Genomic DNA, 19,240 nt, shown 5'->3' on the forward strand with positions numbered 1-19,240 from the left:
CACTCAGTGATGCCATCCAACTAAGTCATCCTCTGTTGTCCCCTTCTCCTCCTGCCTTCAATCTTTCCCAGCATCAGGGGCTTTTCCAATGAGTCAGTTCTTCACATCAAGTAGCCAAAGTATTGGAATTTCAGCTTCAGCATCAGTCATTCCAATGAATATGCAGAACTGATTTCCTTTAGGATTGACTGGTTGGATCTCCTTGCTGTCCAAGGGACTCTCAAGAGTCTTCTCCAACACCACAGTTCAAAAGCATCAATTCTTTGGCACTCAACTTTCTTTTTAGTCCAACTCTCACATCCATACATGACTACTGGAAAAACCAAAGCTGTGACTAGACAGACCTTTGTTGGTAAAGTAATGTCTCTGCTTTTTAATATGCTGTCTAGGCTGGTCATAGCTTTTCTTCCAAGGAGCAAGTGTCTTTTAATTTCATGGCTGCAGCCACCATCTGCAGTGGTTTTGGAGCCCAAGAAAATAAAGTCTGTCACTGTTTCCATGGGAATACCAGACCACCTGACCTGCCTCCTGACAAATCTGTATACAGGTCAAAAAGCAACAGTCAGAACTGGACATGGAACACCAGACTGGTTCCAAATCAAGGAAGGAGTAAGTCGAGGCTGTATATTGTCACCCTGCTTATTTAACTTACATGTAGAGTACATCATGCGAAATGCTGGACTGGATGAAGCACAAGCTGGAATCAAGATTTCTGGGAGAAATAGCAATAGCGTCACGTATTCAGATGACAGCACACTTATGGAAGAAAGCAAAGAAGAACTAAAGAGCCTCTTGATGAAAGTGAAAGAGGAAAGTGAAAAAGTTGTCTTAAAACTCAACATTCAGAAAACAGATCATGGCATCTTGTCCCATCACTTCATGGCAAGTAGATGGGGAAGCAATGGAAACAGCTTAAATTCTACCCAATGAAGAATCTCACTGTCTGCATTATCCAAAAGTGCACCCCCTTCTGATGACTACCCACTTGTCCCTGTCACTGCATATATTATATAATGCTTTGTTGCAATTGTCTGTCTCCTCCCACTAGAATATGGAGTGTCTATTCCCACTAGAATAGACAATACTTTTGTTCATTTAGCAATCGATGTGTTAAGTTTTGCATGAAAGTCACTTCTGTGAGACCTACCCAGACCTTTCCATTTGAAATTGCAATCCACTCTCTGCCCCTCTGCCTTCTACCCAATAACCTTGGTCATTTTTATTTTTCCACCATTTATTAAAAACTATGTGTGCTCCTGGAGTAAGATCAGTACTCTTCTCTTGTGTGTTAGTTCCTCTCAGCTTTAATTGTCTGTAGGAACCCAGGCTACATATTACCCCAGCCACTACTGATGCCACTGACCTCATGGGTTTTCCTCCCACCCACACAGGGATACAGTCCAGAGCCTCAAGTCTGTTCTCTGTGTGTCTCTACTTACAATCTACCTCAAAGCTTCCCTGGTATGGATAAGTTTTTATAAGTTACTATACAATATGCTTTTGTATGTTTTTAATTTACTGTTACCACCTCTCACTGGGCTTCCCTGGTGGCTCAGATAGTAAAGAATCTGCCTGCAATGCAGGAGACCTGGGTTCAATCTCTGTTTTGGGAAGATCCCCTGGAGAAGGGAATGGCAACCCACTTCAGTATTCTTGCCTGGAAAAGTCCATGGACAGAGGAGCCTGGCAGATTGCGGTCCATGGGGTTGCAAAGAGTCTAACACACACCCCCACCCACCCCCACCACACACACACACACACCCCTCACTAGCATGAAAGCTTTATAAAGTCAAGTCCATTTTGTTCTGTTTCCCATGCATCCCAAGTGCCTAAAATAGTGCCTGACACATAATAGGCCTTCTGTTGAATGAATAAGGAGTCTTTAACCTCAGAGGTATGAAAATAAGTTATTGCTCATAGTTTCCACTGAACCAGAGAATCTGTGAGGTTTGTTCATATGCATTGATTTATCTGGATTAGACACACACACAGAAAGTTCAACTGAATTTAAGAAGAGTGAACTGACACATTACATGCTATAAAAATACAACAAAATTTAGTGTTATTATCACCACCATCCCTCTCCACATTATTCTTCAAGAATTTTCTTTGACTGCATGTTTTTCTTCTTCCCACTCTTGCCTATGTTTGGTTCTAGTGTTTCAGTTCCTTCTATAAAATGTCATACAATGAAGATAAAACAAACTTAATCAGTATTGTCTTCATTTATGTAGAGACTCTAAAGTACTCTAAGCTGTTTTCTTCTTTCACCTTGATTTGTAAGTTGGAATAGATATTTTTACTGGCAGTGGAAGTCACAGCTTCAACCCATACAATCTAGAGGTCTCCCTCCAAACATTTTGATTATATCAGGCACCGTATAAGCATAAAGACTTCATAAGAATATAATGGAAAAAAAAAATCCCCAATCATTACATCTTCAATAGTCTGCTTCTTTGCTCATCAACTACGAACATCCTTTAGTTTCTGTTCTACTTCAATCCATACTCTGAATTTCAAACACTACATAGTTACATGTTTCTCCATCTTGCTTGTTCTACTAACCCAGGCAGATGGTGGATGAAGATGGTAAACAGTAACCCAACCATGGGCAGGAACCCTGAAAGCACCAAGCTTACCCCCCAAGTCTCACTGTTACCAAGTCTGCTGCTCTAGAAACATATCCGTCCCCCTCCCTCAAATAAAAACTAATCTCCTATCTAAGTTTCAGGAGGAAGCTGCAGTGACAATAAAAGAACCGATTAGAACCAGCTAGGCCCAAGATGGTGGAAAATGTGACTCCCACTATATCCGGATCCTCTTTATGATGATAATGCATTAACGTGTTAAATGACACACCCACCAGCTCTGTGACAATTGACAGTTGCCATGACAATAATTGGGAAAGCCCACATTGGAACTGTAGAGGAGAATTGTATCAGTTTCAGGTCTAAATCACACCCCCTTCTTGAATAACTCATAACTAGTACTCCCACTCTTTCCAAATCCCTCAGATTTACTTCAACTCTCCCACATATTTGGTGTCTCTCTACCTAAAATGGATTGCAAAGTTGATTTTTGAAGTAGATCCCTGCTTCTCTGTTTTTTTGTTTTGTTTTGTTTTTTTACCACTGAATTAAGTTTATACTGTTCCATTTTCAGCATTGGTTTCCAAATTGGTGTTGAGAATCTGATTGGGAATAGAATCTCCATAACCAAAACAGTGGGGGGGTCTCAGCCTGGACTGGGACCCCAGAGGAAGTCAGGTCAATCAATTTGGTAACATCACCATACGTATAAATACCTCTATCAGTGCCAATATCCTTTTTGAATCCTTCTCTGATTAATCTCTGAGCACTGGCAACCCTAACTACCTTGGTCCCTGTGTATTTCTGCTCCAACGCACATATGAAAATGTGGTTTCATACTCTGACTTCTCGTACAATTTTCTCTATTATCCTAATGCCATGAGAGCAGCTCCCAGTTTTGAAACTACCTTCTCCTTATCTCAAGAAGTCAACCAGACAATCTCTGTGTTCAGTTTAAATTAGTTTCCATTCCTGTCTCTTTAATTGAAATTTTTGTGTCTCAAAAGCAAAGCCCAGAATTCCATCCTACTCCTTAACCTCCCACTCCCAACTCAGATGGAGTGTTCTACATACATTGTGGGTATCAGCGAGAAGTGTTGAAAATTTATTTCTAAGAATGATTTCAAATAATAGGGGATTTTATATATATTTGTGTCAAGATTAAATATCTATTGATAACCCAAAGAGAGGAGTGTTAGTAATGATATCTTAGCTGAGGAATGTGATAAAACATTGAGTTAAGGAGTAGTATCTCTTGTGTTAACAGCAAACCCGGAAAGAGCTCAGGATGGGTGAGCAGTAGTTATGTGAGTTAGACAATATAAGACAATTCACCTACAAAATAGTTCAGATGAACACAACCTAGACAGCTCAATGAGATCAAGATGAAGTTTGATGTGGGGAGACTTTAGAAGTGTACCATTGGTTCTGTCCTGGGAAATAAAGGACTTTGACAACAGTAGTGACGTTTTTGTATCAATACCACCTTTGTAAGTGGAATTTTATATTACTAAGTAAGGAAAAAGTAAATCTGAAAAATGTACAGTTTTAGAGAATCGATATTTTTATTTGGGATTGTTGGATAGGTGCAAGTATACTAGTACATGTATTTATACCAATTTTGTTCTTTTAAATTTCAAGTATGCTGGGACCTCAGATGGTAAAGAATCCACCTGCAAGACAGGAGACTTGGGTTCAATCCTAATAACACACAGATTATATATGCATACAATTGCATATATAAATACACATATGTATTCATTAATATATACAATCTATAATTTTAATCTCCATGGTTCTCAAAAACTAACTCCATTTTAGATACATTAGACAGACTATATGAAATTGCCACTATGCTATGGGAAGATCAAACCTTGAAAATAGTATTTATGATTAGAGTTTTCATGCTAATAGTATTAAAACTAATACAAAACGTTTGCTGAATATTTTCCATGTTCCAAGAACTATTCTGAGGATGTTATGTGAAATATCTCCTTGAAACATGACAGCAAGTCTATGAGAAAGAGACTAATTTCATCCTTACTTTACAACAAAGGGAAATTTAGATAAGTTGTTAAACTCAGAGAGGGTAAGAGAGAGACAACAAGAGACAACAAAAATCTGTGTTGCTGATCTCACCAGCAGCTACCCTACTACGCAGTCTTTAAGATAAGGAGAGACAAATCCAGAGATGACTCACAGAAGAGCTTCTAAAAGAGTGAAGTGATGGCATAGGTCACATACAGAACAATGAATAGAACTTGGGAAGTTATGTCTGGGAAAGAAATGTCTTAGACATCAGTACAGGGCACAGTGTACATTTCTTAAGACTTGATCTAACAAGTCCTGTCTTGCTTCTAGAAAACAGACAACTAAGGAAATTAAAGAAAAGCAGACTTTGGGTGAACTTAAAATAGTTCTGTAACAGCTAAAACTGTTCTGAGATAGGGTGAGCCCTATAAAGAGGCAGTTAGTTTCTCATACCTGAAATACTAAACTTGAACAACACTTAGAAGGGACGGTGTACAAAAGGTTTAAACCTCACAATAGGGTTACAAGTAGATGACCTTTATATCCTAATTAAAAAAAAAATCCTAATTTTAAATCCTAATTTTCCCTAATGCTATAATTGTCAATTAAGAGAATGAGCTCCTCAATAAATAGAAATTTATATGTTACTCTCAAAGTAATAGTGCAATTTGCATTACAGACATATTTTCAGGGATATAGGATATCATTTGTGTAAAGCACTTGACACATTCCCTAACATTTAGTAACTGCTCAAAAATATTGGCTGTTACTATACTTTTTATTAACTCAGTCGTTCAGTTCAGTCGCACAGTCGTGTCCAACTATTTGTGACCCTGTGGACTGCAGCACGCCAGGCTTCCCTGTCCATCACCAACTCCTGGAGTTTACTCAAACTCATGTCCATCGAGTTGGTGATGCCATCCAACCATCTCATCCTCTGTCATCCCCTTCTCCTCCGACCTACAATCTTTTCCAACATCAAGGTCTTTTCCAAAGAGTCAGTTCTTCTCATCAGGTGGCCAAAGTATTGGAGTTTCAGCTTCAGCATAAGTCCTTCCAATGAATATTCAGGATTGATTTCCTTTAGGATGGACTGGTTGGATCTCCTTGCAGTCCAAGGGATTCACAAGAGTCCTCTCCAACACCACAGTACAAAAGCATCAATTCTTCAACTCAGCTTTCTTTATAGTCCAACTTTCACATCCACACATGACTACTGGAAAAACCATAGCTTTGACTAGATGGACCTTTGTTGGCAAAGTAATGTCTTTGCTTTTTAATATGCTGTCTAGGTTGTTCATAGCTTTTCTTCCATGTCTTTTAATTTTGTGGCTGCAGTTACCATCTACAGTGATTCTGGAGCCCCATCCCCCCTCCCAAATTGAGTCTGTCACTGTTTCCCCCATCTATTTTCCATGAAGTGATGAGACCAAACGGCCATGATCTTAGTTTCTGAATGTTGAGTTTTAAGCCAACTCTTTCACTTTCCTCTTTCACTTTCATCAAGAGGCTCTTTACCTCCTCTTCGCTTTATGCCATAAGGGTGGTGTCATCTGCATATCAGAGGTTACTGATATTTCCCCCAGCAATCTTGATTCCAGCTTGTGCTTCATGAAGCCCAGCATTTCACATGATATATTCTGCATATAAGTTAAATAAGCATGGTGGCAATATACACTCTTGACGTACTCCTTTCCTGACTTGGAACCAGTCTGTTGTTCCATGACCAGTTCTAACTGTTCCTTCTTGACCTGTATATAGATTTCTCAGGAGGCAGGTCAGATGTTCTGGTATTACCACCTCTTTAAGAATTTTCCACAGTTTGTTGTGATCCACACAGTCAAAGGCTTTGGCATAGTCAATAAAGCAGAAGTAGATGTTTTCCTGGAACTCACTTGCTTTTTCGATTGTCCAGAAGATGTTGGCAATTTGATCTCTGGTTCCTCTGCCTTTTCTCAATCCAGCTTCAACATCCAAAAGTTCACAGTTCACATACTATTGAAGCCTGGCTTGGAGAATTTTGAGCACTGCTTTGCTAGCATGTGAGATGAGTGCAATTGTGCAGTAGTTTGAACATACTTTGGCATTGTCTTTCTTCGGGATTGGGATGAAAACTGACCTTTTCCAGTCCTATGGCCACTGCTGAGTTTTCCAAATTTTCTGGCATATTGACTGCAACACTTTCAGAGCATCATCTTTCAGGATTTGAAATAGCTCAACTGGAATTCCATCACATCCACTAGCTTTGTTCATCAGGATGCTTCCTAAGGTCCTCTTGACTTTATTCTGGCTTTAGGTGAGTGATCACACCATCGTGGTTATCTAGGTCATGAAGAGCTTTTTTTGTATACTTCTTCTGTATATTCCTGCCACCTCCTCTTAATACCTTCTGCTTCTGTTAGGTCCAGAAGATTTCTCTGTAAACTCCAGGAGATTGTTATGGACAGGGAGGCCTGCCGTGCTGCAGTCCATGGTGTCTCAAAGACTCGGACACAACTGAGTGACTGAACTGAACTGATTCAAATTTATTCACATGAATAAAAAGTTAAAATATAATCTCAAATACTATATTTCTAAAATGGTCTACATGTTTTAAAATATATAAGTAAAGAGTACAAGCTAAACAAACAACCTATCTCTGTAAAAAGAGATCACACCAAGATTTAAAATTAAGCAGATAACACCATGAAAAGCATTCTTTGTCTGCTCTTTTGACTTAATATTAACTACTTATTAAACTTTGTATTATTTTCCCCATAGTACCAGACAAAGCATACATGATGAGGAGGATTAAACTGTCTAGTCCTTAGTGATATTTTGTGGCAATGGAGTGGTTTCAAGAACAATGTGTGCATTATTTCCAGCTGTAAACAGATCAGTCTTCATGCTGTGATAGGAGTGACTGGTATTTCCGGGTCTGTTTGATCATGCCATTAACTAGCTGATTCACTTGCTATTTAACATTGAAATCAGAATTATTTTCTCTGTACCATGAGATTACTCTGCTTCTGTACACCTTTCAGTCAATCACAGCTAAGGATAAATGCATTAGCCAGGAATCAACTATCACATGCCTTTCAAAAACATCAATAAATTAGAAAGTTTCATATAACTACCCCTTCATGTTTAACATCTACAAAATAACTTTAGAATAATTAGTAAATATTATATTAGTAGCTAATATTTATTGAGCACTTTTTATATATCAGGTAATGTGCTAAATGCTTTATATAGATTATTTCATGTATCACTGAAAATAGCTTTATGATATGTAAATATGTAAAACATATTTACATCTGGTAATTATATAAATGCTATTTAGTTATTGGTGAGGGAGAGTATAATTCTTTTATGACATTATATAATAGTAGAAAATAAGAGTTTAAATAAAATATAAAGCTCATATTCTTGAAAAGTAATGTGAGAATTTAACTTTTTAAGGTTCAGATTTGTTCAAATTTAATATTCAAGCATGGGGAACTCCTTTCCTCTGGTGGCACATGGGACAATGGTAGGTTGATGATGATCTTTTAAATTAAGAAGGTGAAGTGTGGTATTTAGCAAGAAAAAAGGAGAACAAATTATAAGATATATGTAAATATATATAAACATTTTAATTTTTTTAGATTTATTTATTGAAGAATTATCACATTGAAAAAGAATTAGGTCTTTTCTGCTTAGTTCTAGAAGAATAATTTAGAACTAATAAATGAATTTAGCTATAAACACTTTTTGATGTTATAAAATGTGAGAGACCCTAAATTCTACGTATATGATCTGTGGGAAAAAAAGAAAAGAAGATGAAGGAAGGGAGGAAGGAGGAGAGAAAGGAAGGAAGGGAGGAAGGAAATGCATCATGCTGTAAGGTGACTGAGCTTCTGAAATGACCCAATTCATTTAAACATTAAAAGTCTGTTAATTGACTGTTACATAAGGTAAAGACTCCTGTGGGATTAAAACAAAGAAATTTATAATGCTCTTTTAAAGCTGAATATCTTATATGATTTGTAGTACTCTAAAATCTGAAGAATTTTTTATAGTCAATCAAAGAATTTTTTTTTTTTACCCTCTAAATGTCTAGGTGGTTTAACCTAGACAAACTTAAGGAAATTTTACTAATAGTAAGTAGTAACATTCCGAAGAATTGATGCCTTCAAACTGTGGTGTTGGAGAAGATTCCTGGAAGTCCATTGGACAGTAAAGAGATAAAATGAATCAGCCTTAAGGGAAATCAATGCTGAATGCTCATTGGAAGGACTAATGCTGAAGCTGAAACTCCAGTACTTTGGTCATCTGATGCAAACAATCAACTCATTGGAAAAGTCCCTGAGGCTGGGAAAGATTTAGTGCACAAAGAGAAGAGGGCATCAGAGGATGAGATGGCTGGATGGCATCATCAAAGCAATGGATATGAACTTGGGCAGACTTTGGGAGACGGTGAGGGACAGGGAGGCCTGGTGTGCTGCCGTCCCTGGGTTCGCAAAGAGTCAGACATGACTGGGTGACTGAACAACAAATAGAAGTAGTAAAATTTAGAAAAATATTACTTTGCTGGCTTTGAAGGCAGAAATTTTAAGCCAACTGAATTTCCAAGATATGTTATACAGGGTCAAGAGTATGTGCCACCATTGTTGAATCTCTCAGGATATATATAAATAACATCACCACAACCAAGAACAACAAACTGGCTGGGTATGTAGCCTTTGATTATTTGGCTCAGTTATTTGCCTGTTTACTTGCTTTCTTTTCTTTCTGATGACTGCACTGTCAGTTGAATTTAACACTGCTGTATTAATATTTCTTTGATAATCAAAGCACAGAAATTGAAAGATGAGAGTTCTAAGAAGGAATGTTACCCCAAGTTGTAACAAGAAGATGCACTCTAATCAACCAGGAATAAGACTGGGGCAGCTGCTCAAAACAGAAATCTAGGCAAAGAACAAGATACATGTTCTAGACTAAATGCTGGATGAATATTCTGGTTTCAGGTAAAAATGTTGACATTGTTAATAAGCCATTCAGTTCAGTTCAGTTCAGTTGCTCAGTCATGTCCGACTCTTTGCGACCCCATGAATTGCAGCACGCCAGGCCTCCCTGTCCAAAACCAATTCCTGGAGTCCACCCAAACTCACGCCCATTGAGTCGGTGATGCCATCCAACCATCTCACCCTCTGTTGTCCCCTTCTCCTCCTGCCCTCAATCTTTCCCAGCATCAGGGTCTTTTCAAATGAGTCAGCTCTTCACATCAGGTGGCCAAAGTATTGGAGTTTCAGCTTCAACCTTAGTCCTTCCAGTGAACACCCAGGACTGATCTCCTTTAGGGTGGACCAGTTGGATGTCCTTGCAGTCTCCAAGGGACTCTCAAGAGTCTTCTCCAACACCACAGTTCAAAAGCATCAATTCTTCGGTGCTCAGCTTTCTTTATAGTCCAACTTTCACATCCATACATGACTACTGGAAAAACAATAGCTTTGACTAGACAGACCTTTATTGGCAAAGTAATGTCTCTGCATTTTAATATGCTGTCTAGGTTGGTCATAACTTTTCTTCTAAGGAGCAAATGTCTTTTAATTTCATGCTGCCACCTTCTGCAGTGGTTTTGGAGCCCCCCAAAATAAAATCTGTCACTGTTTCTTCAGTGAGTGCTGAAGAATTGATGCTTTTGAACTGTGGTGTTGGATAAGACTCTTGAGAGTCCCTTGGACAGCAAGGAGATTCAACCAGTCAATCCTAAAGGAAATCAGTCTTGAATATTCACTGGAAAGGCTGATGCTGAAACTGAGACTCCAATACTTTGGCCACCTGATGAAAGAACTGACTCATCGGAAAAGACCCTGATGCTTGGAAAGATTGACAGCAGGAAGAGAAGGGGACAATAGAAGATGAGATGGTTGGAGGACATCACTGACTTGATGGACATGATTTGAGTAAACTCCAGGAATTGGTGATGGACTGGGAGGCCTGGCGTGCTGCAGTCCATGGGGTAGCAAAGAGTCGGATATGACTGAGTGGCTGAACTGAACTGAATTGATGTGCTAATCAAATACAAAGATGAATAATACAAAGCCCGACCTCAAGGAATTTACACTCTGGGTCACATAGCAGTCTGAGAAAAAATGTGAAGAGACCAATATCTGGGAAAATGCACACTAGACTGCTTGTGAATTTGAAGGAACAATTATAAAACAATGTCTGGGAAACTAGTAGAGGAACAAGTGTAGACTCTCGATTGTCTAGGGCCAAGAGGAAGTAGCAGTGAAGTTAGGAGAATATCACGTATCTTATATCTAACTTTGTTATGGAATACTGAAAACATTCTCTGTGAGGAAATCAAAAGCAAAGTCATTTATAAATGCCTCAAAAATTTGTACATATGAATCCAGGTGTAAATGTGCTCTATCGTCTAAGTCACATATGACATCAACATTAAGAATTATTGGCTTAAGGACCAAATTCTAATATTGAATATTAGTACTAGCCAAGCTTATTCAGGTAGGTATTTTCAGAACACCGTGACTGTACTGCATAACTAATCATGACAGAAGGTGAAAAATGGAGGTGAGTAATTAGTAAGTCTTACTGAGTGAGAAGATAGAAGGTAAATTTCAAAGTTAGAATGTAGGAGTTTAGCAATAATATTAGCCCTATGATATCAGAAGATGAGATGGTTAGATAGCATCACCAATTCAGTGGACATGAATTTGAGCAAATCTGGGGAGATAGTGAAGGACAGGGGAGCCTGGCATGCTGTAGTCCATGGGGTTGCAAAGAGCTAGACACAACTTAGTAACTGAACAGTGAACAACAGCAAAACCTATTATTTATTGGGTACTACTTTATCTAGCACTGTGCTAAATATAAAGATATCTATAGTTTTAGTCAATCTTCAACAATTTTATAAGGCCTATCTCTTGTAATCATGTCCATTTGAGGGTTAATTAACTTGCCCTAGTCAGCAAGGGCAATTGCTTACATATGAGTAAAGGTCTTTGAACCCCAAAGTTCATATCATACAAGGAAGGTATTAAGTTGAACCATATGAAATTGTCAAATTAATGTTGACCTAAAAATAATGACAATTTCATATGGTATAAACCAGATGGTATAAACAGAATAGTCAGTAATGTCTTGAAAGGCTATCTACACTCTAAGATAATTTATAGTGGGTAATTTAGAGTTATCTAGTCTGTCTCACTCCTAGAATGGAATTTTCTTGGATGATAAAAAATCTCAGGCTAGTTCAGGCAAGTTCTCACTAAGGGAAGAGAGACACTCTTAATTCCTCCAGGAACATTTTGAATACTGGAAGAGCATGGTCCATGGCTGAAACTGCAGATCTATTATTGCCCTGTCATGGATTTATTCTGGTTGATTTATTTGCTATTTATTTTTAATCATGATATGAATTGACTTAACTATGTTTTCCATTTACACTTTAAATTTTTTATGTCTAGTTATGGAAAACAAAACTTTGCTATTCACACACACATATACCACATACACATACAAGATTAGTTACTAGCAAATTAAAAAAAAAAAAAAATCCAGGGGAGAAATTGATGAAATCTTCTTTGGCTGCTAAGGTTATAGGTTTGGGTAAGGCTACTGATGAAGTTAAGCAACATGGAATGCTTTCTTTCCCAACACATAAAAGAACCAGAAAGCATGGTTTATTGATCACTCAGTCTAGACAACCAGAAAGGATGGTTTATTGATCGCTCAGTCTAGACAAATTTGTGGTGTGATAGGGAAGATTATACTAATGATGAAGCTGGAAGATCTAAGTCCTATTTCTCTGTGACTTAGGCTCAGGAAAATTGAGTAATTTACCATGAGTCTCTTTAAAATTGAATTAGGACTGGTAGTAATAATACCTCCATTTCATTAAAGTTGTGAGGTTCAATGGAAATGTATAATGAAGATATATATATCTTCAATGTGACTGAAGTCTAGATCAACTGATGTCCATTATGTGTATATTAAAATAATAGGATATGTTCAATTTCTTTTAGAATATTTATAATATGCTATGTTTCATTGAAAATTCAACTGCGTTACATTTTGATTAGTTTACATTGATCTGCTTAGGAAACATTCATCAAAGAATAGACTTTTTTAGATAGTTTCCTAAATGGATAGTATTTCATTTAAAACACACTTAAAGATGGATAACTGTTGAACCTCTAAATTCTCATCTTCTAACCTGACTGTGATTGAAATTCAATCTATAATAATTTGTGCATACACCTTGAGGAAATACTTTAGTTCACATCTTTGTTATAAATGCCAGATACATTTCTTCTCATGATAAGTTTCTTTAGAAATTATTTATTACATCATTTTGGTGTGGCTTAAACCTCCTTTGAAATCTCTGCCAAGTGAACTTTATTTTCTATCACCTGAATCATCTGAGTAATATACTGATTAAGAATGTGTGTTGTCTGAATTCAGACTTTCAGTTCCAGCCCTAAATTAAATCAGTCTCTTGTACCTTAGGTAAAGACATTTCAAAATAGCTCTATCTTTTCCTATAATAATCTAAAGAAATCAAATTTAAATCAAAAATTCATTGTCTGTTTCCAGTCTCACTTGTGAAACCGAGTCTTTTAGGGTGTAACAAGTCTGAGTCACCAAGATCATTAAGGAGAATGCAAATTCATTACCAGAACTATTAATACTAAGTTGCACCCATTTTATTGTGTGAGTAACAAGTTTACTCCCTCCAGATGGTTTTCCTGATAGTACAAGTAGATATTTGTTGTAGATAATCTGATAAGTGTGTCTTGTGTCATGACTGTTTATGTATTGATCTATTTCCCTAACAGATATGAAAATCTTTGAAAACAAATTAAGTGTATGTCTCAATTTAGAGTGCTACAAAGAATGTATTTAAATAATACTTGTGATTAGGAAACTAATTATGAACTAATTGTAATATTCAAACAGCAAGGATAATTAACTTATTAATAATTTAAATAAGTGAACTTTTATCCAATTAAGCATTTACACTTGCTATAAGTGACAAAGGATAATAGAAATTATTTAACAAGAAATATATTCACTAATATTGAGAGAAGGTGAATAAATATACCATATTGAATTATTTGCCATATAATACCTCTTAGTTCATTCTACGTTAATTGTAGTTTATTTACTGCATTGAAATAAAGAAGAAACAATTTTCAGAAATCTTCAATTCCTGCCTTCTGGTCAATTCCTTAGACTTTCTTTAACAAATTAATGACACTGTTTTCAGTGTCTGGTCCTGGAACCACTGTGAGTCTTTCAGTAGATCTATGTGGACACAATTCTTTGTTAAAATAATGCTAAGACATAATTGGTCTCTTTCATGTCTCTTTCATGCTCATCTTCTTAAAAAAGTATAGTGAAATTTTCCAGAAGTTGTGACACATGATGATGATATCCATTTGGCTGATAATGGATGGTAATAACTGTGTATTTTTGCATTTTAAAACTATCAAGAGTATAAAGGGATCTTCAGAACAAAAGGCATACAAACCTACTACTGTGGATAGCATTCAGTGAGAGATACTATAATAGGAAGTTAATACAACTATGTTACTTGATATTTACTTCTTACTTCTTAAGATGCATGATCCTGGTCTTCCAAAATCAAAAAAGGTGCTTTTGAGAATAACTGAGAGTTCCCAGATGATTTTAATCAAAACGGTAGACATGCCTGATAAAAATTTGTTTGCCAAAAGAGAAATTCATGTACTAAGGCAAAATTATTTTTCTTATATTTAGTACAGATTAAAAAAATGTTTAATTTCAATGGCTCATCTTTTGTTCTCAAATAGATGAAAGACAAATTTGTCATCTTGTCAATCCCAAACCAATAGAAGTTGTATCCCTTACCCCAGACCCAATATTCGTTTAACCATGGATGTGTCATACAGAAATTTAAGTAAAATATTAATTTATTTTAAAAACAAATCTGGAACAGCAGTTTCTTTTCCACTACTTAAAATATGTTCCTTCAAGAGAAGGGAACATCATGTCCGAAGCACTGGCTTCCTCATAGCGAAAACTTGGAGGGATCACTTTTTTCCATGGTGACAATATCCAGATCTGTATTACTTCATCAAAGAAGCAGATCCCTTGCTATTGGCCAAACTTGAGTGTTCCAAGTATCATATCATGAATTTTTGACAGGAAAATCACTTCTTAAGGACAGATGAACATGCTTGGGTACACTTTCAGGTTTTCAGTGTTTTATTTATTGCCTAATAAACAGGCATCATATTTTCTTTCTCCAAATGGTTTGAGAAATTACTATCAAAGAAAATGAAACAACACTCACTTTTATTAATAACAGTCAAAGCATATTATTATTTTTTTTTTAATTTTGTGGCTACCACTGCTTTGATTAAAGTTTTTATAAGTTTTCAGTCTCAAAAGTACTCTTGTTGTTTAGTCACCGAGTCATGTTCAACTCTTTGTAACCCCATGGACTGCAGCATGCCAGACTTCCCTGTCCTTCACTGTCTGCTGGAGTTTTCTCAAACTTATGTCCATTGAGTCAGTGGTGCCATCCAACCATCTCATCCTCTGTCACCCCCTATCTTCTCCTGCCCTCAATCTTTCCCAGCATCAGGGTCTTTTCCAATGAGTTGGCTTTGCATCAGGTGGCCAAAGTAGTGAAAACATAATACAAAAATAATACAAAATATAGAATAATAAAAAAATACAAGAAAGTGATACAAAGTAACACATCACAATACAAAAGTACTCTGAAAATATACAGTTAAAAAATATTGCTTTTTTTAAAACATAAATTTATTTATTTTAATTGGAGGCTAATTACTTTACAATACTGTATTGGTTTTGCCATACATCAACATGAATCTGCCACAGGTATACACGTGTTCCCCATCCCGAACCCCCCTCCCTCCACCCTCCCCGGACCATCCCTCTGGTTCGTCCCAGTGCACCAGCCCCAAGCAACCAGTATCATTCACCGAACTTGGACTGGCGATTCGTTTCATATATGATATTATACATGTTCCAATGCCATTCTCCCAAATCTTCCCACCCTCTCCCTCTCCCACAGAGTCCAAAAGACTGTTCTATACATCTGTGTCTCTTGCTGTCTCACATACAGGGTTATTGTTACCATCTTTCTAAATTCCATATATATGCATTAGTATACTGTATTGGTGTCTTTCTTTCTGGCCTACTTCAGTCTGTATAATAGGCTCCAGTTTCATCCACCTCATTAGAACTAATTCAAATGTATCCTTTTTAATGGCTGAGTAATACTCCATTGTGTATATGTACCACAGCTTTCTTATCCATTCGTCTGCTGATGGACATCTAGGTTGCTTCCATGTCCTAGCTATTATAAACAGTGCTGCGATGAACATTGGGGTACACATGTCTCTTTCCCTTCTGGTTTCCTCAGTGTGTATGCCCAGCAGTGGGATTGCTGGGTCGTAAGGCAGTTCTATTTCCAGTTTTTTAAGGAATCTCCACACTGTTCTCCATAGTGGCTGTACTAGTTTGCATCCCCACCAACAGTATAAGAGGGTTCCCTTTTCTCCACACCCTCTCCAGCATTTATTGCTTGTAGAATTTTGGATCACAGCCATTCTGACTGGCGTGAAATGGTACCTCATTGTGGTTTTGATTTGCATTTCTCTGGTAATGAGAATGGGAGAAAATAATAGCAAATGATGCAACTGACAAACAACTAATCTCAAAAATATATAAGCAACTCCTGCAGCTCAATTCCAGAAAAATAAATGACCCAATCAAAAAATGGGCCAAAGAACTAAATAGACATTTCTCCAAAGGAGACATACAGATGGCTAACAAACACATGAAAAGATGCTCAAAATATTGCTTTTGAACTATCTGACTGGTTCAACCCAATGGATGATAATCAGCATTCTTACTGTCCTTTCCAGATGCCCATTACTGCTGGCCCAGTCTGAGAGCTGGAAATGTTTTGCAATACACCTTGACTTCTTGAGAGAGTTGCCTTAAGTAATGTCCATTTTCCTGGGAGGTACACTGGCCCTTACTAGGGGCCACCAACCAAACCTCTGCACCCCTGAAAATTTCTCTGTGGTTTATACTCTACTAAAGTCCTAAAGAAGATCGGGTATGACTTACAAACATGAGCAACTCACTAAGTTGACTACCTCACTGAGTATCTCTGCCTAGTTTTATTAACAACATTGTTGTTTAGTTGCTAACTCATGTCTGACTCCTTTGGGACTCCATGGAATGTAGCCAGCCAAGCTCCTCTGTCCATGGGATTTCCCAGGCAAGAACACTGGCATGAGTTGCCATTTCCTTCTTCAGGGGATCTTCCCAACCCAGGGATTAAACTAGAGTCTTCTGCATTGGCAGGTGGTTTCTTTACTGCTGAGCTACCTGGAAAGCCTCTAAACAATGATATTAATCCATTAATCATCAGAAGATTCCTTGAGCCCTCATTGTGTGTCTGACAGTATAAGGTGTTGGGGAGAATGGTACAATTAAACAAAAGACCCCTGCCTTTGTGAAGTTTAAATTCTATGGAGTGAAACAGACAAAAGCATAGAGGCAAACACAATGAATCTCCATTTGGTTGTGACATGAAGGAAAGTAAAAGGAACTAAGTTACTAATAGGAAGATAATTGCTTTAGATAGAGTAGGCAGCAAGGGCCTTTTTATAAGATAGCCTCAAAAAAAAAAAAGTGTATAACTATCAGAGCATAATACACCATTCAGAGCAAAAGATAAACTCAGAGAGCATCTGCTTATAAGAGTGAAGATTTGCTTCAGCCAGACTTGAAAGGGCAATCATCGGGTTCATAAAGGATGTGAGAGCTTACAGTGAACCATGTCAGATTCAGGATCTCCGAAGAAGAAGATTTAACTTTGAGACCAGGGACCAGGCTTTAATACTCAAGAGTGATAGCAGAGTTTGTGTAGCAGAGTTTTATTAAAGTATTAAAGGGGACAGAGAAAGCTTCTGACACAGACATCAGAAGGGGGCTGGAGAGTGCCCCCACTCACCAGTCTTATCAAGGCCTTATACACTATTGCCAGACCCACTAGCACAACACGCATCTTAAATTAACAAGATTAGAACTAACTATTAGGGCTTCCCTGGTGGCTCAGAGGTTAAAGCATCTGCCTGCCATGCAGGAGACCCGGGTTCGATCCCTGGGTCGGGAAGATCCCCTGGAGAAGGAAATGGCAACCCACTCCAGTATTCTTGCCTGAAGATCCCATGGATGGAAGAACCTGCTGGGTTACAGTCCATGGGGTCGCAAAGAGTCCGACAGGACTGAGCAACTTCACTCACTCAGAACTAACAGTAGAAAGGTCTACTGGACCCACTCCTACAACAAACTTCTTAAGATAACAAGATTAGTTAGAAGGTTCTTGATAAGGAAAAACGTGTCCTCAAGCAAGATATATTGTTATATTGACTACGACAAAGCAATGTAGGAAAAAAAAAGTTTGTCATTTTATCCTTAAGAGCCCCAGACCCCTTTCTCTTCTTTGAGGACCCTGAACTTCTTAGCAACCTACCTAGGAACTGACTCTCTCAGATGGATACTTCAGGTCTGAGCTCTGAACAAACACATGTAATGATTATATCTTAGTGATGATGTTCTGATTAAAGAAGGAGAGAAAGGAAGAAAGAAAAAGTGCCCATGTCAGTACAGATCTCCTGCAACAAGAACAGACTAAAACGCACAAAAGATAGTCCAGACCAGTCAGACATGTAGACTATTCAACACCAAAACTTCCCTGGTGGATCAGACAATAAAGAGTCTGCCTGCAATGCAGGAGACCTGGGTTCAATCCCTGGGTTGAGAAGATCCCCTGGAGAGGAAAATAGCAACCCAGCTCAGTATTCTTGCCTGGGAAATCCCATGAATAGTGGATCCTGGAAGGCTACAAGTCCATGGTGTCGCAGAGAGTCAGATACAACTTAGTGATTAAACAACAAATGACATAATAAGAAACTATAGTCCTATAAGATAAACGCATTGAGCCTTTATGTGTGTATATGTGTCTATGTATATGTGTGTTTATGTATAGTGCATGTACCTGTATATATTTGATCCATCTTAGAGATCTATCTTTGTTTTTTGACAGAGGATTCTTGTGTGTGTGTGTGTGTGTGTGTGTGTGTGTGTGTATACATTTGGTTGCTCAGTTGTGTCCAACTCTTTGTGACCTCATAGACTGTAGCCCGCCATGCTCCTCTGCCCACGGGGATTCTCCAGGCAAGAATACTGGAGTGGGTTGCCATGCCTTCCTCCAGGGAATCTTCCCAACTCAGGGATTAAACATAGGTCTCTCGCATTGAAGGTGGATTCTTTACCATCTGAGTCACCAGGGAAGCCCATGAATACTGGAGTGGGTAGCCTATCCTTTTGCCAGGGGATCTTCCTGACCCAGGAACTGAACTGGTGTCTCCTGCATTGCAGGTTGATTCTTTACCAGCTGAGCTACCAGGGAAACCATATTCATAAATTCCCATATTAAGAAACACTTTGCCCCTGTATAATATATAAAGGCACACAGAAACAAAAACAAGCCTTACTAAATTGCTATGTTTCAACTTTTGATGTCTCTAAGGCCTAAAATC

The 19,240-nt window shown here is 37.8% G+C and overlaps 1 non-coding gene across 1 annotated transcript; it reads left to right on the top strand.

Annotated features, from left to right (window-relative positions):
• The first annotated feature begins 17,739 nt into the window (after positions 1-17,739).
• On the top strand, positions 17,740-17,811 carry TRNAG-GCC (transfer RNA glycine (anticodon GCC)). The gene has a single exon. It is a non-coding gene; the product is annotated as a tRNA-Gly (tRNA).
• The last annotated feature ends 1,429 nt before the right edge of the window (positions 17,812-19,240 follow it).

This window comes from Bubalus kerabau, chromosome 2, assembly GCF_029407905.1.
Source record: "Bubalus kerabau isolate K-KA32 ecotype Philippines breed swamp buffalo chromosome 2, PCC_UOA_SB_1v2, whole genome shotgun sequence".
In the NCBI taxonomy this organism is placed as follows: domain Eukaryota; kingdom Metazoa; phylum Chordata; class Mammalia; order Artiodactyla; family Bovidae; genus Bubalus; species Bubalus kerabau.